At 35.9% G+C, this 23,679-nt stretch overlaps 2 long non-coding RNA genes across 3 annotated transcripts in view; one reads left to right on the top strand and one right to left on the bottom strand.

Moving 5' to 3' along the window:
• Positions 1-2,165: 2,165 nt before the first annotated feature.
• On the bottom strand, positions 2,166-21,825 carry LOC144317996 (uncharacterized). Its single transcript, XR_013383858.1, has 3 exons — positions 21,707-21,825; positions 16,326-16,383; positions 2,166-2,356 (listed from the first exon to the last, which is right to left on the bottom strand). It is a non-coding gene; the product is annotated as an uncharacterized LOC144317996 (long non-coding RNA).
• LOC144317995 (uncharacterized) overlaps positions 8,764-23,679 on the top strand; it is a 42,276-nt gene continuing 27,360 nt past the window's right edge. Inside the window, exons 1-2 of one of the 2 annotated variants that reach the window (XR_013383857.1) lie at positions 8,764-8,917; positions 9,004-9,182. This is a non-coding gene — a long non-coding RNA (uncharacterized LOC144317995). The remainder of the gene's footprint in view (positions 8,918-9,003; positions 9,183-23,679) is intronic. The other variant, XR_013383856.1, reaches the window with a different exon arrangement.

Here is a 23,679-nt window from a genome sequence, read left to right as displayed (position 1 = left end):
TGCAGAAAAAAAATTTATATATACATGCACACACATATGTATATATGTGTATATATATATATATATACTTGGGATATGCATATCTATCATATAACATATTTATGTGTTGTACAGTAATATTATTTATTAACATATATTAGTATATTAGTATATGGACAATATAGTATTAGTACATTAAAAAAATAGTTTGGGGAATGGCATTCTTAATTTAAAAGGCATTTCAGTTCTGCATATCTTTCATGTGATTATGAAGAACAAATATTAGCATAAATATGTAAATGCCACGTTAATGGCATAACAAAGTACATTTGTTATACTTTCTGTAGGAATCAGAGTTCTCACAACACTGAATCAAAATGGCTTTTAGATTCATTTTCTGTTTTGCCATTGTAAAGGTCACATGAAGTACAAGAAGACAGATTTGCTGGAAATTTTGAATTTACTTGAAACTAAGTTCCTAATTATCTTAAAGACTCTATTCTTATCCTGATTGCTTCTGAAAAACACACCCTTTTTATACTATCCCGTAAGCTTATCAATGACAGTTTTTAAAATATCGTATATTTTTTCAAGACTGTATATGAGTTCGTGTGTGTGGTGTGTGTGCACATGTGTGTGTGTTTAATTATTCTCCAGTTGTTATTTGTTTTGTCAGGAAATCTCAGGGCGGGAAAAACCCCTCGTTTTTATTCTGAGTCTTCAACCTATGTTGTCTCACCCATGACTTACATATGTCCAATTCAATGCATTAAAGACTGAAGTCTCACTATCAGTTGGGATGTTCTGATATGCATGCCTAAGACAGGTGATTAAGATGTATGGACTGTCCATTAGAATCTCTGTTCAGTTTGTCAAATGCATGTGGCCATAGTCTAAGCTATGATTTCATTATAGAAAATACCAGCCATATTTCCTGTACAGATGGTTGTGCAAATTGACATTCTAACATGATAATAAGTTCACCACCCTATGGGTTGCTAATTTAAACATTTTTTTTCCCTGAAGTATACACTTCTATCCAATGGAGGGCTGTTTAAAATATGAATAGTTCAAAATTGATTAAGATTATATCTAACTCATTCACTCCTTTCTTCTAAAGTTTAGCATGAATAGTCTTAGGGACACCTAGTACAGTGTAGGTGTTGGGTCAGGTGTTGAGGAGACCATGATGAAAACAGCCTACTCATAGGGCTTAAAACATAATAAAATGGAAGGATGTAAGCAGTAAAGGCAACTAAATATTACATGTCATGAAAGAACGTAGAGGTAGGAATGCCTATGGTTACTGTCAGGAGAGAAAATGTTACACATTTCTTCATTTCTTAAGTTAGGAAAGATTCTTTAATCTTGAATCCAACCCTATTTCCTATAAAATACCATGCCCTTTTAGCAGTGAGCTCTGATAGTTTGTGCAAGACTTGAAACTATAAATTATCTGTTCTGCACACACACACACACACACACACACACACAGCCTAAATCTCTTTCATTCTCTCCCTTTCTATCCCTTTCTTTCTCAACCCAAGACGCTTGCCCCAACTGTTGCGGTTTTCTGTCATAGGTTAACTGTTTCACACTCTAGATCCTGCTCCTCTATGTTGAGCTCGCCAAAGAATGAAATGACATATCGCCCTAAATAGCTCTTGTCTAAAGAAAGAAGCATACATATGTACAGACCAATACAGTAGAAGTAAAGAAAGTGCTATTTCAGAAATATGTTCAGAGCCTTGTTTTAGTTTATAGGACAGAATGAATTAGCTTTATGAGGTCAGTGCAGGCTGGAAGAGACCACATTAGAGAGGGCTGTTGAACAGCTACGGGGACATAGCCATTTGTTCTTCATCACTATGCTATATCCTGAGAGACTGGAATGCAGTGAGGATTGACCATTGTTTGATTCATCAAATAAGTCAATACATCATACACTTCTCCCTCCTTCGTGGTGGTTGGCCTCTATGACTTGGATTAAACTTCCACATTTTCTTCTCAACCCCTGTCTTCTACAGCACATTTTGCTAATTTTCTAGCCTGATGTCAAGGTTGCTCTAATCAATCTCATTTTATGTTCACCCCTTGCCTCTCTAGTTAGGTACGGACACAACCTAAGAGAGAGAGAGAGCAATCATTTTGGAAGCAAATAAAAATATTTTCTCACAAGCTCGGTGTAAAATAAAATCTTGAGGAAAGAGATTCTTTTAATGCAGCCAAAGGGGTTATCTGAGCTCAACATGGAATTTATCATCCCTTCTCTCCATTATCATGAGTTCTGAAAGACCATTGTGTTTGCCAGCATGCTTCACTTCCAGGTATTGGGATGGGATTGCCGTTTTTCCAAAGAGAGCCCTTTATACGAGATCTGAAAGGCAAAAGGGAAGCAGAAAACATCAATCTTTCTCCAGCAGTGACAAGCATCCACATGGACTTCTGCAGATTTTTTAACAACTGGAAGTTCCTTTGTAAATTATTTGCCATGATGCTACAGACAACTGCATAGGTGAGATTCCTTGTAGTTTCTGATCTGGGCAGTGACAGTAATTATGTGGCAAAAGTGACTTCATAGTGTCCTGAAAGGTAGTGGTAAGTGGCAAAACTGACAACCTGCAGCACCCTGCTTTGATTTCTGACTTTTACTCTCCTACCTTATATTGTAAGCACTTATTTTTCTGATCATGTATTATCTTGTTTTAAACATCTACAAGAGAGGGACTCCTGGGTGGCTCAGGGGTTGAGTGTCTGCCTTTGGCTCAGGGTGTGATCCCGGGGTCTGGGGATCGAGTCCCACATCGGGCTCCCTGTAGGGAGCCTGCTTCTCCCTCTGCCTATGTCTCTGCCTCTCTCTCTGTGTCTCTCAAAATAAATAAATCTTTAAAAAAAAAAAGTCTACAAGGGATTATGTTTTCCTTACTGAACGCTGAGCATGTGATTACATACTTATCTAGAAGTGAATTCTGCGCTACATTAGTTACAGTAAACATATTCACTTTAATAAAGAAAAAATATATTTAGTATTTCATTAAAGCAACCTTCTGTAGATTTGTAGAACATATCATGTGTAAATGTTTATATCTTACATCACTGATAAATAGATGCAAATGAGTTGTATTATGGCTTAAATATCATCTGTACATTGATCCAGCTATGATTTCTGTTACAGATCTACATTTTCACTTATTATCAAACAACCCTACCATGATAACATAAAAGCACTCTAAACTCATAAGGGCAAACTGAACACAGTGATCAGTACCCCATGAATCCTCGGGTTTAAGCCAAAAGTCTAAGCTTTGATTCTTCTTCCTCATTACTGGGAGCCAATCATTTAGACTTTGATGTCTGTTTAGGATTAAGGTACATGTGCACACAAATCCACATCCTCCAACCCACAAACACATACACACACTTATATGTTTAGTGGAGAGTTACCCCTCTCAAAGTCACCCTTAAAAAAAAGTGTTGCATATCCACTAAACATGGGAAGCAAATAAATACTAAGAGAATAAGACAATTAGCGCTGCCTTTCTTTTCTTGTTACCTTTAGAGAACTAAAGTCCTATTGCTTTACAATGACTTAGATCTAATTAGGGGGAACAAAAAAAGCCACTTAGGATATAACCTCATGGATACTTGGCATAGCTTCTCAGTCATGATGAAATTCACTGGGTTTGCTGTTACGATTTCATCACTGCTTTCTCTCTCTCTTTTTTTTTTTTTTCCAAGATTTTTTTTTATTTATTCGTTTGAGAGAGAGGGAGAGAGCAAGTGAGACTACAAACAGGGGAGCCGGTTAGCAGGAAAGGGAGAAGCAGACTCCTGGCCGAGCAAGGAGCCCGACACAGGGCTCAACACCGGGATGCCGGGATCATGACCTGAGCTGAGACAGACCCTTAACTGACTGAGCCAGCCACCCCAGCCCTGCTTTCAATAAACCTCAGTATGTTGTTTCTTGATTCACCTTAATTTCCAGGTCAGTCCTTGTCCTCTCTCATCCCTCATTCTGGAACTTTCCCTTCCCTTTTTCTTAGCTTTTCTACTGATGGACAGTGAGATAGAAGATACACATCTCTGCTCTGGAATGTGGGTTCAAATTCCAGATCTGTCAGCTTGTGATTTTGCAGAATTTGCTTAAAGATACCGTGCTTCAGTTACCTCCTCTGCACATGAGGGTCACAGTAGTACTTACAAGGACAGTTGCTATACAGACATATAAAACATACAAAGTGTTTATGATTTTTCAATAAAAGTTACCTATCCTTAAGATAATGGTAGAACATGCAAATTTTATTTTGTTTTTCATTTCTAAGGACTATTGTTTCAATCATCTATTGCTGCAGGCAAATACATGTCAACTGAAAACTTAGAGCTTAGAGTAACAGGCACTTTATTATTTTCACAGATTTTGTCAATCATGAAGTGGGAATGAGCATAACACAGATGAATTTTCTCTCCTTCATAAACTCTGGGACTCAGGTGGAAATATTCAAAGGCTGGGGATGGCTCAGCCGGCCAGACTCGTCTGAAGGGCCCATGCATTCATAAGCCTGACAGTTAAGGCTGGCTGTTGACTGCAATGTCAGCTGTGACTGTCAGCCAAAAAATCTCTATGTGACTGCTTGATCTTCCTCATGGAATGGTGGCTGGCTCACAATCATAAGAGTTGCAAGAAAACAAAGCAATAGTGCATAATATATAAAAATATTTTCAATCTTATCCTCAAAGTGCACAGTGTTTTTAAGGCAGTTACAAAGTCCTTCCTAGATTCAAGGCTAAAGGTTATAACCCCCATCATTCAATAGAAGGAGTATCAAGGTTATAGTGTAAGAAAAGGATGTAGAGTGGCAAATATTGTTGCCACTGTCTTTACAAAATAAATTCTGCATATACACTTTATCTCCCATTTTGATTACATTATCTCTAAACTACAAACTATTGGCTAATAGTGGAGGTAGCAGTGTCGCTGTCTTACATATCACTTTTTTTTTTTAACCTTAGTATTTCATGTTTTATTATGAAGTCTATCCTTTAGTTGTGGTGGATTGTATTCCAGACTTACTCTTATTTATCTCTCTTGTGAACTAGGAGTTTAATTTAACTTTGTTGGTCAGGACCCATCACCCCAGCCAGAACAGCAATTCCTTCTTATCTGTTGATTCAAAGGCATAAGTTGCTCAAAGTGGCTGGGTAGTACGTCTTAACTTCCAGATCAATGGAATCACTTGTGCTTATTGGTGAAAATATTCTTCCCTTTGGAGCTAAAGACTCTAAACAAGAAGAATGTGAGGTTACAGAAGCAAAAATTTTATTAGTGAAATACAAGGGGTAATAGCGAGTAGTATACTCTCCTTTACATCCCTCGATTGCTGGACCCTGAATCCTGACTATGGGAGAAACGGCTCTATAGATTAGAGACCGCCAGTGCTGAATACTCTCCAGCACACACAGAAAATAAACATCATAATAAACGATGAAGCACTAAAGTTATTCTATAAAAGTGACAAAGGTATGTAAGAAAAAGATTCCCATTGCTTATATAAGTAAGAAAGGGATGCCTGCTATCTCCACTATTATCCAATAGCTTGTGTGCTGTGGATAACATAATTAAAATGTGGCATATATATAAAGGTAAAGAGAAGGTGATGCGGTAAAAGTAAGGACCATGCACAGTCCAGTCTTTTTTTTTTTTTTTCATGTAACTTACTTAAGGAATCAGTGCTTGCTCAGACCCACGCATATACGTACCACTTTCATTTAATGATGGAGCGCTGCTGTGTACGCCTAAGTCATGGCTTTGTGGGCCATACGCCATCCAGTTCATGATGGGCAGCTCAGATTGCGTGGTACCTTAGTAACCCGCAGCTAAATATTCAGTCTCTGCTAAGGCCTAATGGAGGCCAAAAGCTGTTTCTCAGAAGAAGAATAGTTATGCATGGAGGAAAGAAGGGCTTTGCCCCAAAATTGTAGGGGTTTGCACTATGATTCAACTATAGAGGAGGCCTGCCTAAGGCTCTAAGCAGAGTCTCTATCTACTTCAGATACTTTAAATACCACTGGACCTGCTGGGTCCTATCACACAAGCGGTAGAGCAGCTTACACAGCAGCCTGGATCAGTAGTTGCAGAGCCTTCATTTGTCCAGGTCCCACTCAAAAAAAGTTTTTGGGGTCATTTCATAAATGGGCCAGAGTGACACACCCAAATGAGCAATGTGTTGCTTCCAAGCAACAAATACACTACAAGGTTAAGAATTTAATTTTTTATAATTCAGCTACCGGCAAGATAAGACTTTGGGTGTGGTGTTCAGCAAACTCAACTCTGTGGCTCCAGGAAATGATGTTTTCAGGGCAGATTTAGAAACTTTCAGGTCATTTATGTGGTTCTTGAGCTGGGAATTTGATGCATGAGCTCATCCTTTTGCTTCCCCACTTTCTCCAGTCAAACTCTTTAAACTTACGGGTTTGACAAAAAATATTCTAAGATATCAAATAATGATCATCCGGAAACTGGTCTCTTTAAGTATTTGATTAGGCATATCCAGTGATATTTTGTGTATCTTTATTGCCATACCATACTGTGAATTATCCATGCTTTTTTTCAATACTGGAAATAGAATATACTGCCTTTAAATTAAAAAAAAAAAAAACTCATCTTTAATATTCTGTTCCTCTGGAATCTCTCATTACCAAAATTTGTAATAGTCAGTGTTCTAGTGTTCAGAGAAATAGCACTAATAGGAGATTATACATACACACACACATATACAAATATTTTAAATATAAATATATTTATATATTATGTTATTAAAATATTATATTATATAATGTAAACTTACATTTATGTATAAATATATAATGTATTAAATAAATCATAGACATGTATGAGCCAAGGGATTGGCTCATATTATTATGATTGAGGAGTGCGAAGGGTAGCAAGTCTGAAATGTTTAGGGTAGGCCAAAAGGTGAAGATCCAGGTTAAAAGTTGGTAGTGACATTATAGTTTGAAATCTGTAAAGCAGCTGTTCAGGCAGAGAATTTCAGGCAGAGTTCCTGTGTTACAATCTTGATGCAGAACTACATCTTCGGATAACTTCAGTCTTGGGGCGCCTGGGTGGCTCAGTTGGTTAAGCATCTACCTTTGGCTCAGGTCATGATCCCAGGGCCCTGAGATTGAGCCCTGGGATAGAGCCCTATATCAGGGTTCCCTGCTCAGTGGGAGTCTGCTTCTCCCTCTGCCTCACTTTCTCCTCACTTGTGCTCATACTCTCTCTCTCTCTCTCTCTCAAATAAATAAATAAATAAAATCTAAAAAATACAAAAGAGAGAGAGAGAGATGAAAACCTGTCTTTCATTTCATTTCAAGGTCATCTACTCATATTATGGGGGGTAATCTGCTTTACTCAAAGACCACAGATTTAAATGGTAATCACATCAAAAAAATACCTTCATGGTGACATCTGGGCTGGCCTTAAACTGACCAACTGGCATCAGAGTCTGGCCAAATTGGTATATTAAGTGAATCATTATAGTAGATAAAAATATACCTAATGAATTTGACACTTTTGCTTTTGATCAGAGTTCCAGATCAAATAGTGAAGCTGTCAACTGGTTTCATTTAGCTACATATAATAAAGTATAGATAGGAGAGTTGAGCCGAAGAAGGGACTGTTTTGTTTTCAGAGCAAATTTAGGGAAATACTTTCAACTAAAGATATATCAGATTGGAACACCAAGTTGTATATCATTATAGTTTCTCCAGCCCACAAGAGATTCTCCAAAATAAATAAGTTAATTAGTTAATTAAAGTCTGGGGCAAAGATCAAATCTTAATCCAAAGCTTTTCCTATAAATTGTAACTTCAGGTGTAAGATTAGATCAAAGATATGTCTGTAAGAGTCTTTGTTGAAACATGGGATAGATTTAGTGGTTTGACTTACAGATCCTCTCAACCAGACAGAAATATTTCTCAGAGTTCTGTGGTTGTTGTTCTATAGCACCCTCAATCTTAGACTAAGGTAGAGAGAAGGTTACTTTCTCAAATATATTTCTAGTTGAGGCTTTTGTATAAGATTTTATTATAATTTGATATGCAGGACTTCTTAAAGAATTACATTTTTCTTGACTAAAACGACTGTAGTTCCATATGTAAGGAAATCACTGGACCTCAATTCTCCTACATGCAAGCAAAGAAACCCACTTATCTGCAAGCAAGGATCATTTCTAGTGGAAAATAAAAGATGGATCAGAGGGCAGAGTCAAAATCCCAGAAGGAAGAGTTAACAGCCATTGAGAACTACTCATAGGGAGAAGAACTGAGTCCCAAGCAAAGAATTGTTCCCGACTCTGGAGTTGGAGTTCTGTCCTCTTTTCACCACTGCCTGGTGGATTTTTTGGAGGAAAAATAACTTTTTTTTTCTCCAAATGGGAAAGTGCACTTGAGAAGTGGCTTCCAAAGAGCTACATTTGAGGAGCTTCACCTGTACCTGATGATAAGATCCTGCACTGTAAGCCACTGCTCTCATATAGAGGATGATTATAATTTGCTTACAAGAGAGATGTGCATTGTTGTGGCCAGAGAGTTGACTGTGATAGTTGATTTTTTTGCAATAAATTTCTTCCTTCCCTGTATGAACAGCCTTGTCCAGGACTGAAGATTATTTCTTCTCTTGAATACTGACTCAGTCCATGACTGCTTTGGCTAATAGAACGTGGAAGAAGTCACATTCTAGAATTTGATTTCCAACTTTTCCTCTTAGAATCCGTGTGCCCATAATGTGAGCTCAAGCCACACAGAACAGTCACATGAATGATATAGTAGGCTTCCCATCTATTTAATTTCTAGGAATTCCATGATCAAACCATTAATGTCAAAGTTCTCTGCAAGTAAGATTATTCTGATTACTGTTTTGCCTCCATGGTCCATTACGGTAACTATGATCACTTTATATTTCCTAAGTAAGTGCAACTACTTGGTCCCTGCCACTGTAAGATTCTTTATTCTCATTGCATTTAGGGCTCTCACTTTAATGGTAGCAGTGACTACTATAATTTCTGAACTACAGAGAAAGGTCACGGCAGAGAACTTCAATGATGATGAGGCTACTCTTACCAATTTATTTCTTGTATTTTTGGCAAAAATTATGTTTCTGACTTTCCTGGGGAGTGTGAACAGGTCTTCCAAGATGAAATACTGTAAGCTTCCAATCTCCCTATGCCTTTGTCTATGTTTCTCTATGGCGTATTAATGAATTTCTGGTATTTGAATATCATTTAGTGTAGGCCACCTTTTGGCCCAAGTTTCAGTCAGCCAACTAAGCAATCTTTTAGAGCCCTTCCTAACTCTTTGGGCTAAAACAACGAATCTGGAACCACTGCTTAGGAGGAATATATGAACAAATTAACTGTGATCTCCCTTTATATTCTTTTTTGCTTGATCTCACACCGTTGATATCCAACTTCACACACCTCCAGGTTTCTACCCATATAAATCAGAAAAACAATACAGTTCTTTTAGTGTGTAGTGCATCTCCTAATGTGTCACACTTTATACTTTGCCCATTGGGGTGTGCTTGGTACTTGAGACTAACTTGAAGTCTAGAAGTAAAGAGGGGAATAAGGGTTGGTCCTGAGAACAACCAGCTAAGTTTTATAAGACAACCACTTCAGGAGAGGCCATTATACATTTATTAAGCAAAGCAGGGTTAACCTCAGGAATAGAAGGACTGCCCACACTATGGAAAACTTAACAGAATTTAAAGCCTCAATATCCCCTCTTACAATGACTTTGGTTTACTATTCCCATTCCAATATTTAGGATCCTTTTAATGGGTCATAATACTTTGAAATTTACTCTTTAGAGTCTTCTGGGGCTTGAATCGGGTTGTATGTCTAGAAAAAAAAGAGGTACAGTAAAGGTAGGTGCTCAGGAGAATCAGAAGTGATTAGCAAATCAGAAAGGTCATTATAGATTCTTTAAGAGAGGGGGGTACTAATATTTTCAGGCAGGTGTGTAAAGGCTGACATTCCCAACTTAAGGGACTTTTCCCATGTGTCTTCATCCCAGTTTTCAGGATCCCATTCTTCCCTAACCAATGCCCTGACTTTCAAAAAATGACCTATAAACAAAAAGCAGAAACAGACCCATAAATACAGAGAACAAACTGATGGTTGGCAGAGGGGAGGGTGTGGGAAGGTGGGCATAATTGGGCGAAGGGAGAGGGAGATACAGGCTTCCAGTTATAGAATGAATAAGTCACAGGGATAAAAGGTAAAACATAGAGAAGAGAGCTAATGATATTGTAATAGCATTGTATATTGACAGACGGTGGCTACACTTGTGAATGCATAATGTAGAGACTTGTTGAACCACTGTGTTGTGTACGTGAAACTAACATAACCTTCTGTATCAGCCATACTTCAGTTTTAAAAAGTGACCACAGAAGATTGGAAATTTAATTTACATTGTAATGATCAACTGCAAAATTCAACCCTTGGGTTTGGTTTTTAGAACTCTTGACTTTATAGCTGTAAGAGACAAAAGGTTTCTTTCAGAGCAATCATAGATATTTTTAGGTCCTTCATACAGGTCTTGATCTGATTATGGTCTCGAGCTCATCAATTTCTTTCCCCCAATTCTCTGGGACAGTTAGAAACACCCAACCAATTCCATTACATGTTTATTTTGACTAAAACGTTATAAGGTAGCATCTGGTTGGTCACCCAGTGTCCTGCCTTCTATTTAAAGATACTTGGTTATAGTTACCTAAAGGTAATAATTTGAGTAACTCTTTTGCCATGCTATGGCTTACCAGTGTCTTCTTTACCTCTAGAAATAATCATTAGTGTTTTTAAATCAAATCGGATTAGAGAACCAATTCCTGAATTCCCAGAATTCATACAGATACATAGATAGATATTATATATAAACCCATATAGTTATATATACACACTCACATATGATTTATTTTTCTATATATCCTGACAGGATAGATGATAGATAGATAGATGATAGATAGATAGATAGATAGATAGATAGATAGATAGATAGATTTAGTGAGCACCTACCATATATACTATATATAGTATATATTTAGGGAGTTGTTACAGACAATGGGCTCATGCAATTGTAGGAGCTGACTTACCAGTCTAGAAGGCTGTTTTCCTCTAATGCTGGTGGTCGAAGTTCATAAGGAAGGCAAGGGAAGATCACAAGCAGGCTGGTATCCACAAGCTTGAGATAGAACCCCACAAGAATGGACTGAAACTGTCTAGTCCTGTTGCCTCCCACCTTGGTGATAAGGTTATCCTGCAGGCGCCTGGCCCTTCATCACAAAGGCATACACCTGGACAGAATTCAGAGAAGCTACAAAAGGATTCAAAGGAAGGAACTGCATGCCCAGCTGTCACCAGCCTAACTGTACAATGGCTATTTCTTTTCTTACACTTTACACATTTTGAAGGAATCTCCCTTGTGGTTCCCTCAAATCATAAACAGACTTAAAAAAAAAAGAAATTTTGAGAGATGTGGTTTAGTTTAGATATGCTGACACATTAAAAAATCATCACCTTTATCACAATGTATTATGCCTTTAATAAAATGTTAAAACTTTGAACACTTTTTTTTCAAATTTCTGTAAGTATATATGTGTAAAATTGATTATGGTATTTTGCATGAGAATACCTATGCATGCATGTACACATTTTTATTATGCTTTGCTATTAAAATCATGCTAACTTCATAAGGTAATTTGGGATGGTTTGCATGTTTTTCCACGATCTTGACCATTTGGAATAAGATATCAAATTGTAGATTCTTATCTAAAGGATAGATTGAAAGTTGTAAAACCACCTGAATTTGTAACCTTATTAAATAATAGATCTTTAACAACTATGCCTAGTTATTTTATGATTATTGGTCTGTTTCTTCTGGAAGTTTAGACTTGAGATTTAAAGACTGCAACTTATCTTGGCATGTTAGCAAATTGAAGATTATGTAAATTAAAAACTCTGGAACTAACAGGCAGACACCTCTGCAATGGAGATAGAGAAGAAAATGAACAATTATTTAGCCCTTACAATGGGTTAGATAGATACTACTCTAAATATGTACATACTGTTTTCTTTTTTTCATCCCTATGTTGGTGGAAATCTGTGAGACAAGTATTATTAGCTCTACTTTACAGTTGAAGAAACTGAGACACAGACCAGATAAGTAAGTTGTCCCAAGACACGTTAAGTATGGATTAAAAATTAAACCCCAGCTAATTAGAGGCCAGAAATTACACACGATGTTAAAATAATTCTCTGTGCAATTACATGGAAATAGGCTGAGTTAAGAAAGTACATACTCAGAATTCAGCTGAGAGGAGACCTTCCTGGTGTGTTTTTATTTTGGCATTTCAGATGAAGGACTCAGGTTCTCGTCTGGCCTTGTAGCTTTGTGTCTGTGTGACCCCACCTCACTATCACTTTTTAAATATAACCCAGCTATGTGGAGTTCTGTTACTCATATCAGAAGACTCAACTAAAAAAGAGTTTTATTTTCAGTCCACCTAGATATAGACTATCATAAATTAAAAGATTTGGCATACTCACTAAACACCAGTAAATACTCTATAAATCCAAACTGTAGTTTTTGAGGTTGGGCACTATGTGTTATTCATCCTTGCATTAGTCTCTAAAATTCTGTGCTTTCGCCCCAGTAGGTGCTCACTAAATCTACTGAAGAGCGTAATCTCTTACACTGAACTACATAAAACTGTCCGGGCATTTAATCACTGTGTATTACCATCTTTTTTCCCCCATTTTCCTATTGATTCTATTTATGCTAACCACATTTATCATTTTTACCAAGCTGTTTCCGAAATCTAGCTCCAGTGTACATACAGATATGTATTCTTTATAAATATTTTCTATACATTATAAAGTCCGTTTTCTCCAAGTGTGCCACCTTCCATAGGCATCCTCCTGGTGTCAGCCTTGTTGGCATCGGTGTAATTACAGTCTTCCATGATTAATGCCTTCGCTCTTTACAGGCTTTTCTTATCTGCATACATGTTTCTAAATCTGCTTTTTCATCTTGCCTGAGACATAGTAGCTTCTTATCATTTCTTTCCTTTCCATTTCTATTTTTTGCTGTAATCCAAATGATCTCTTTGGTCTTTGAAGCAATGTTATATCTCTCTTTAGGTGATGCTGTACATTGTCTCCTCCTGTCTGGAAAAGTCTAGTCTTTCTGGTAAAACATCCTCCTGAGTTTTTTTTTTTGTTGTTGTTGTTGTTTTTTTTTTTTTAATTTTTTTTTTTATTTATTTATGATAGTCACAGAGAGAGAGAGAGAGGCAGAGACATAGGCAGAGGGAGAAGCAGACTCCATGCACCAGGAGCCCGATGTGGGATTCGATCCTGGGTCTCCAGGATCGTGCCCTGGGCCAAAGGCAGGCGCCAAACTGCTGCGCCACCCAGGGATCCCCCTCCTGAGTTTTAATAGGGTTCTTACTACTTCATTTCCCCTATGCTACTTTGTTATATTAATCTCTAATTCTTGGCCTTGAAAACATCATTTTATTTCTTCTTTCTTCTCTCTTTCTCTTCCTTCCTTCCTCCCTCCCTTCTTCCCTCCCTCCCTCCCTTCCTTCCTTCCTTCCTTCCTTCCTTCCTTCCTTCCTTCCTTCCCTCCTTTCTTGCCCTTTTTCTTTCTTCAGTGCTCCAGGGAAACAAATAAGTGAAACACCTTCTTCAACTGCTTAGGTTTGTATTGTTGTTGCTTTTATTATTTTTGTCCTTTAGGAAATACTAGTCCTCAGATTTATCTTATTAATTTTCTCCTCGTATTTTAATTGTTGAAATAACAATATTCAAGTGTCTTATTCACTCTTTATATATATCCATGGCATGTTCATTACCAAGTTACCAAAACACAGTATAAGCCTGAATACATATTGTTCACTATATCTATTTTGTTGTTCTGTTTTCACAAGGTAGTTACCTATCAACTTTACCAGGAAATACAACAGGATTGACTTTTAGTACAAGTGGCCTATAACTGAACGTACATAACAGGGGCCATAATGGAGTCTCAGAAAACTTAAAAAGACAAAAAAATGCCTTGGTTCTTCTAATTTTACTTGTCACTCTTTTATTTTTCTTATTGTCCATTAATACCTTTCCAAACATACAGAGAAGAAACAAAAGGAAGTGCCAGGGTGATGAGTTAATATTTTGAGATTAGAAATTCACAAGATAGTAGATTCGATTCTGCTTCTGATCGATGCAAAAATATAACACCTTATGTTGAAAGAAGGGGAGGAAGAGAAAGTGTTAGGGGGTGTATTGCTGATTATGATGATTTAAAAAAAGTCCAAAGAAAGAATATCTAAAACAGACCTCCAGACACCAGTGATCATATAAAATTCAAGTGCATGAAAGAATTTCTTCTTAGCATTATATTAGTTATTTCCATTTCTATTTCTATCAGGCTTTATTTTGGTTTTCTGATCCCCTGCCTATAATTTCTAAGAGAAGTGCAATGTGTAAAATTGACTATAACTTTATGATTCTAGTTTTCCTTATCGCATTCTATTTTCAGTATTATCTCCATCTACCTTTGGTTTCACTTTCCCTTACTTTCATTTTAAAAACACAGCTTATTGCTTGCTCTTGGCTGCCCTCTCCTTGATCATTTTTCTTTCTGACTTCCTATCTTACTCCCATCTACACTACAAATTCAATGACAGTCATTTTTCCTCTATACATTCCCACCTAGCAGTATATATATATATATATATATATATATATATATATATATATATATTTCATTTTTCATGAACTGCAATCATGACAAAAAGTTTACATGGATACATGATTCTACAGTTTCAGAAATAGACTTTATTATTATTTTTCCTTACACATCACCACAGTCCACTAAAATCTAGCTATATACGAACTGTTACTAGTGTATATACTGTGTGAAAAGGAAATTGCACTTCGTTTTATGAATAGGTAACGTGGAGCCAAGGATAACAAATGAATCAACTTAATATTCTTGATTTCTCTGTTATTCTTTCTGACATGTTTATTTATTTGTTGAATCTTTCACATTTATTCACATGTTCTAATTATTGTTTAGATACTCTTAAGTAAGAATAAGATAATAGGAAAGTTAGTGCACATTGTTACTCATTTTCAATATTGAAGATGTTTCAGAGCAAGGGTTATAGAATGGAAATAAAATAAAATATAGACATTCTGGGATGCATGGGCAGCTCAGTTGGTTAAGGGTCTGCCTTCGGCTCAGGTCATGATCTCGGGATCCTGGGATCGAGTTCCACATTGGGCTCCCTGATCCATGAGGAGCCTGCTTCTCTCTCTGTCTCTTTCTCCACCCTTCCCCTATCTCACATGAATAAATAAATAAAATCTTTTAAAAATATACAGACATTCTGAGTACACACTTCTGGACCCATTTGGCAGGCTTTAAAGAAAAGAGTATTTTTAATGTAGAAATCAGCATAATTTGCACATCACTCTTAAGTTATAAAGACATAAAGCAGGTTTTTGCATATATTTTCAACACATTAATCATACTGTATAACCATGTGATTAATTTTTTTCAGAGAGAAAAGATTTCAAAGAGCCATTTTTTTTAAAGCAATAATACCTTAAAGCACGGCTATCTGTCGAGATATTCTCAAATTTATGCCCACAAACTTGACTATAATATAATGTGTCATTTTCAAATTTTACAAAGTTGACAAATTTGATCATTCAAAGCTAGGGTCTCATTATGTAAAAGAGAAACAAAAAGAAGATATGGAAAATTCCATTCCAACATGAAAAGCCATCTTTCCACTAGAAAATATCTTTTGAAACATTGCAAAGGATGTCAAAATATATTCTATGTCTATACCTCATCTGTGTCAGTTGCTAAGGTACCACGTCATTATCTCTACTTACAAAAAACAGATTGTCTTCTATGCCTCCCATCCTTAGCTACCTCACTCCAACATGCTGTGCATTGAAATATCCCTTAAAGGTGGTTATCTCCTTAGTGATCAGGTTCTCACTTTGGAGATTAGGGTATAGCCATGAAAGGTGACAAGATGTCATGGTTTAGCACATATCACAGTTTATGATGTGGCTAGAGACAAAGAAGGGAATCGTGTTGATATGAACTTAGAGAGCAATTTGCACAACTTGCTTATATGTAATCCCAAATTTCCTGCTACCAATTTGTTCCTTGAAATTTCTCAAAGATCGATCTTCCTAAATTTCAAGGCATACAATTTGAGAAATGCTGATTTTGATGAGGTGACTTGGTCAACATAATCAAATTACCTTGATTATTGCGGTTGCTCTTCTTGGTGTAGCAGTCAAACAGGTCCAAAATTTCTATCTACAAAGATTAAACAAAAGTTGACAGTTCAGTATATACCAAAAGAAGAGAATTTAGGGTGTTGCTATGCAAATATTATTATTTATGGATCTCTATTACTGTAAAAAATTTGCATGTAAAATATATCCATTCATATCCAAATATTCGTTTGGTAAAAAAAAAATAATAATAATAGTCTATAAGGGAATGTCAAATACCTCCAAGAAAACATTTTTATGTTTTATGAATAAGCATGAATTAATCAGAAACATATGCAAATACTTTTTCTTAGATAATGCATAGATTAAAACATACACATGAGAAAGTAACAAATATTGACGTGGTTTAGATTGACATTAAATGTAAAAATAAAAATGTGAATGTTTTCTAAACCCATGACATTGTTTTTCCTAGAAATGATTTAGAATGTTAAAACAAAAATATAATGATGCTTTGAAATCACGGATATCCTGTGTGTTCTTTAAAGCAAAGTATAATTCAGATTGCATACTCCTAACTGTGCATGATATTGTTTAGCTTTAAGTCATAAATGGACTAAGTGCCTACCACAAGCATATTGCAAATAAATCTAGTTTTTATTTTATTTGCATTCATACTTTTCTAGATCATATTACTGTATGATAATATGCTTTCGTCTGGATAAAAGTATATAATCATTAACATTTATAGTACTCCCTGGTAAAAGGCAGATGACATACACTATCATTTTGTGATGTGTAATTCGATTGCTGGCACATTAGGATTTTTAACGTAAGGCTTATAATGTAAATTTCAATTCTATACTCTGTCAGTAACTAACAAATGCTGAATTATTTCCTTCCTTAGACATACACCATTGGAATCCATTTAAAGTGCTTAATGATGTATTAATAAACCATGATTTTCCAGCAGAGTTTCTGAACTCCCCTTACTGGCGCCAGCTCTGGTGCTGCCAATCAAATTAGAATGCCATGGTTTCTCAGTAAATAAAGGTTAATTGGACATATAAAGGGAAATTGAACATCAGAAATGTCTAAACTCACATTATTCTTGCATAACACTTAGTTATTAAATTTCCATGTATCATATGTGCAGCTAAAATATCTATAATGACATATATTATTAGATCTTCATTTCTCCATGTGAACACAAAGGGCTCTCCACTTGTAATTTCAGAAAAATCAGACATACCAGGCTTACTGTTTTCATCTTTGCTGACTTAAATTTTCTAATTGATTTTTTTTTCTGAGGAAAAAAAAATATGTAGGATAATTTGTGCTTGGTAAGCTTCACTGTAAAAGCTTTTCTTTCAACTATACTTCTTCATCCCCAAAATCTTGTTCTCTATAAAAATAAATATGTGGAAAATTATTTATACACATGTACTATCATTTCCTCTAAATAGCTTCTATTTTCCGTCTTACTTCCTGATCTGCTATATAGCATGAAATATAGCCTGCTTTTGATGGGTTCTATTGTCTTGAATTTAATTCAGATGTAAATCATGTACTTGAACTGTTCTAGTAGAACTGTATAGAAAAACTTACTAAGCAGGTATTGATACTTATTAGCTAATAATTTTAGAAATTTAAATTTACCTAATGAGAAAACAGACAGTATGCTTGTAAGGGGATTATATTTTCAGGGAAAGCTACCCTAGATACAGTATCCATATTAGTGCTGGAAAAATATAAAGATATATACATGGTGAACATAGCTAGACATTTGGAAAATTTCTCAGCAGTCAAAAATAACAAGAAACTAAAATCCATAATATTAAGAAAGTAAGAACTTAGAGCCAATAATTGCTAGTCTAGAAGTGGGCCAGAGAACAAAACAAGTTGGGGTTACCAGCCCTTCACCGCTACATCATCACCCCACCCTCACATCTGATATTCCCAAAGAAGAAACCTCAGTGAAAAAATAAGAAGGTTCCTATCAGAATAAGAATTTTGGAAATTCGTGTCAGTTTCACCATTGTCTCTATACATAAATCTGCTGCCCCCTACCTTTGTATATCCCCTCCTCAAAATCCCCAAACCTCATAATAAAAAATGTAGGCCTAAGTTATTATGATCCTTGGGAAAAATTAAGCACCTGGGAGAAGCCCCAGCAAATCATTTCGGGAAGAAATAATTTCAAACCTAGGCCTCAAAGATCTTCCACGAAGTTTTTGTTTTGTTTCTTTAAGATGTTATTTATTTATTCATGAGAGACACACACACACACAGAGGCAGAGACACGACAAAGGGAGAAGCAGGCTCCCTGCAGGGAGCCTGATGTGGGACTCAGTCCCAGGACCCCAGGATCATTCCTGAAACCAAAGGCAGATGCTCAACCAGTGAACCACCCAGATGTCCCCTTCCACAAAGTTCTAAGGAAAGTAGACTCACCAGCAAAAATTAGCAAAAAATATGAGAAAATCTAATCACGTTGGGAAAAAGTCCGATAAAACAGTCCAAAATGTGTAATTATGGCTCAAATTATTAAATTTCCGAAAGGCAAACTTAATTAATTTTGAAAGATGCAAATTTAAAATTATATTTTCAAAGAAATATAAGGAAGCATTGAAATAATGAGAGATGTGAGAATATCAAAACCAACCAGCCATATTTGAAAAATAGCAAATGAGCAAGCCTAGAAATTAAAAAAAAAAAAAAAAAAAAAACTAATGGAAAAAAAGTTGTATACTCAAAATTACAAAACTTTGAAGTATATGAGCAACAACAACCTGGGTGGCTCAGTGGTTGAGAATCTGCCTTTGGCTCAAGTCGTGATCCTGAGGTCCCAGGATCGAGTCCCACATCGGGCTCCCCGCATGGAGCCTGTTTCTCCCTCTGCCTGTGTCTCTGCCTCTCTCTCTGTGTCTCTCAAAATAAATAAATAAAATCTTTAAAACTAAAAACAAAAATAAAATTATATGAAGAAATAATAACAGTTAACACATAGAGTATAGCTATGTACAAATATTTTCTAAGTGAATGGTACATATTAATTTATTTATTCCTCACAACATTCGTGTAAGTTAGGTATTATTGCTATCTTTACTTCAGAAGTGATACAGTAATTAGGGAGATTTTAAAATGTCCCCTGCCAGGCAAGTAGATAGTATAAGTGTCAAAGAAAGAATTTGTATGCTGGTGATTGGTTCCAGGATCTAGAGTTTACAATTATATCATTTATCTATAGAAAAATCTCTGGCAACATACCTATCAGGTATTTTACAAAAAATAAAATATCAATATCCCATAGACAAAGAAAATAATGCTTGACCTCAATAGCAATGGAGATAGGCAAGTAAAAGTGTGAGATATTAGATCAAAAACCCGATCTAGGATAAACATAAAAAGTCTGACAATATTAAATGTATGCATATATGTAAAGCATGGAGGACTCTCATATACTACCTAGAGGTATGTAAATCCACATACTATAGAAAAACGTTTGACATCTACTAAATGCTTGACATCTACTCTATAACCTAACAATTCCAATTTTAACAACATATCTTGAAAAATTCTTCTACCATATGCCCAGAAATATGTAAATGAATGAATGTTCATAACATTATTGCTTATAAGAAAGTTAAAAACTGAAAATAAACTAAATATCTACCAATGGAACAGATCAATAAAATGAGATGTATTCAAACAATGAAAGAGACAGAGCAATAAAAATGAATGAACTCCAACCCGTAAGTCAGTAAGAATACATCTCAAAAATGTAATATTATCATGGTATTTGTGTACATTTCAAAATCAGCCTAAATTTAACAGTATCATTTAGAAATATATGTATTTTGTGAAAATGTGGGAAGAAAAAACAGGAAAATGATGAACACAAACTCAGGAGGGCATCTACTTTAGGGGGAAAATGGAGAATACAGGCAGGAAGGTAAACTCAAGGGGAATTTAAAAATAATTCTTTTCGTATTTCATATGCTTAGAGATTTTATAAGTTTAGAACTTTTTAATTTGTGAAATATTATATACACTCATTGATATCTCTGTTATATCACACATTTTTAAAGTAAGTTTTTAAAAAAGGAAACTATATTTTAAAGAATTTGGCTTTCACTGTGAATTGCTTATCACTAAATAGCTACAAATTTGGGGAAGTTATTTAAATACCTTGGATGTATTTATCATATTTAAAAACAAATGGGGTATGGTAGGCTTATTCAGTCATTCATTTTGATTCCCTAACTGTTGCTATAGGTATTAAAGGATTTTCTGTGTTCCAATGGGTATCCTATCATTCAGTCACATAAAGATATAAGTTATGGCCTTTGCCTCTGAGCAGCTGACATTCTAACATAGGAGTTGATGATGTCCCCCAGTTGTAATTTTATTTCCAGATAACAGTCAGTTCAATTCATTTCCCTAGTCAAGACAAAGGAAAAATTTGGCAGTCCCTGCAAACTTGGCCCTTGGCCCTGAAGACATCCATGGAAAATTAAAGCAGACACATAGAAAGAGATGACATATAGACAGAGTAAGAAGAAGAATTCCGGGTTCAACACTATTGACATAAAATAAGACAATAATCATGCGTGTAGAATGTAATATCATTGTATTCTTACCTTGGGTAACAATAATGTAAAGATGCTCTGGGCTCATGAGCATCACACTCAATTTCAATATATATACAAATTTCCAAAGCTTTAATAGGAAAAACAAGCACACCGACAATGTATAAAACATTAATGCAAGGTTGAGTTGGTCGTTTATGATGATGTAGAGAAACCAAATCTGTGCCCAATATTCATGATGCATCTGGACTTTGCAAGCTCTATGTTAGTTCTATTAGGAAAGTACACTGCTTTGAATATTTTAAGAACTATAGAATTCATTCTCAAGTGCTATATCTCATTTTCCTATTCTAAATATTGTTTCTGAAGCTGACCTCCTAAGTTTTACCCATGTTTATCGTATATGTAAAAGAAATATCCCTATAGAATATAGAAATCAACCCTAATTAAAAAAAAATAGCACAAATGTTGCTGAATATTTATTTGAAAATTTACATACCAGTTTTTGGAAAACTGATTTTAGAGGTCTGTTTTTGAAGTCCGAAAGAGGTTTTCTTCAAATTTAAATGTATAAAACCTCAACATTTCCTTAGACAGTATTTAAGAATATGAATAAACAATATTGTAATCAAAATTATGTGTGCTTTCCAATAGACTTCATTTCGTTTTGAAAGAAAGAAACCACATCTAAGGAGGGATGTATCTATTTTATTTATCAATCTATCACCAATCTATCCATCTCCAGATGCATCCATCTATCTATAGAGTTTTTTTTTTTTTTTATCTATAGAGTTAATAAACATATATACATACCTAGGTAGAGATGAACTGTGGCACCAGAGCCCATCCTTCCTTGTCAGTCTTGACCCACAGACGTCACCATTCCTAGTTATTTGTCACCATATAATCGGTGTTGATTGGAAACTTTTCCTGAAATGGGGCAGAACTGCTTGGTTGTCTTTTCCATGTAACTTAAGCATAGTAATATAAATAAAGTAATAGTTGGAAAAAAAATATCCTCAAATATTTAAGACACTCAAGATACTAAGCTTGCGCTTGAGCTTTCTACTTTTTGCTGTGTATGCGACACTGTTTGTGGGCCTCCAATTATGGAAGCTAAAATAAACTGACATATTTCCTTTCAGATTGGCCTTATACGTGTCTACTGAGGTGGCTTATGTTTGAGCTAATTGACAAGAGTGGCAATGTAAATGCTATGCAAATGAACCCCCTCTGGGATGCCTCTAAGTTCAATTGATGCCTATGCTAACATAGCACTTTGTAATGTTATTCCAAGGTATTTAATTTTGTGGTTTGTGTAGACATTCAGCATTATTGACAGTGATACATTGGCCTCCTACACTATCTGTCTCTGACAAACATTCTCTGCTTTAACCACAGCACTATGGCTGATAAATTTGAAGCACATGAAACAAGGGCTGATAATGTTATATTATTGATGATAAAATTAAGTCATGGGAAATTTAAAGCTGTGCTAATCTGACTGCCCCTAAAACACAACACACACATGCACATGCACACACAAGATTATCCCATTTTTTTTTCCCTGAAGGTATAATTTAATTAGTAATAGAAAAACCCAGTGTTCGTGACAGTGCAATTTCAAAATTAGCTTTTAAAATGTGGCTACATTTAAGGTGTTTATTTAGTTATTACATACTATGTTTTCCTTTCTATGATTTAATCTTTGTTGTAGGAGGTTCCGTTTTGTCGGCTATTAGGCAGCATCTGTGCCTTCCACCCACTAGATGCCAGTAGTCCCTCCCCCCTCTAAATCGTGATGATCAAAAGTGTCTCTAGAAAAGGGCAAAATGCCCCCAGTTAAAAGCTCTGTACTCTGAGGTCCCTACCAAATGCCTCACAGGTTTAAGTGATAACTCTGCTCTGACTGGTCAGAACTTAAATGCGTGAACCCTCAGGATTTTTCACCTCTGGGCTCTCTGGTAATCTTTCTCTCCTCTGTGGTTGTTCTTTGACAAGCCTTGGGGCATCCCTTACTACAAATGAGCAGATTAGCATTAGGCCAAACCATTAAGCACACCCATATGCCAATTTATGGAGCTCTTTTTCTACACAGCTCTTTCATCTCTCACACTGTGCTCCAAAAATTGCAGTCACATCGGCCTCCTGGATCTCTAATCTAGGTCTCCTCAGTTCAGTGGGAGGGACGTGCCCTTCCTGTGATCCCCTCCTGACTGCAGACAGAAAGCTGGAGAGATCATATGGTTTCCCTCTCTTGTTTCCTTTCTCTGAGGATCAGAGTCCTGAACTGCCTGTTGTCCAATGTCTGAAACAGTTGCTTTACATAGTTCACCCACCTTTCTATGGGTATAGCAGGGGGGCAAGTCCAATCACCCTTACCCATCCCTTCATGACCAGAAGTGGGGACCACACAGGAGCTCAAGACCACTTCCAAACTTCCCGCATGGAGTGGTTGCTTAACAATAGCAAATGTGTTTGTTCCCAAACATGTTCACGTTGAGCAGATTTGTTATTGTAATCTCAGCTTCTATATACAATGAAGTCCTAAGAGAAGGAATTGCTTTTTATGAAAAGCTAAGTTAAATGTTTTGAAAGTTTAGATAAAGACATAGGACTGCAAAATATTTTCGTCTCATTTATGTACAAGATAAATGTCAAAGAAAGGGAAAATGGAAACATTCTATATGGTCTTCACCCACATGTCGTCACAAATATCTTTATGTTTGTACCTGAACCTAAAAATACCCCAAACTGGAAATCACAGTTAAGGTTTTTTAGCATCG

The sequence above is a fragment of the Canis aureus genome, chromosome 8 (assembly GCF_053574225.1).
Source record: "Canis aureus isolate CA01 chromosome 8, VMU_Caureus_v.1.0, whole genome shotgun sequence".
Taxonomy (NCBI): domain Eukaryota; kingdom Metazoa; phylum Chordata; class Mammalia; order Carnivora; family Canidae; genus Canis; species Canis aureus.
Note: the sequence above shows the minus strand (reverse complement) of the source record. Positions and strands in the feature narration are given on the sequence as shown.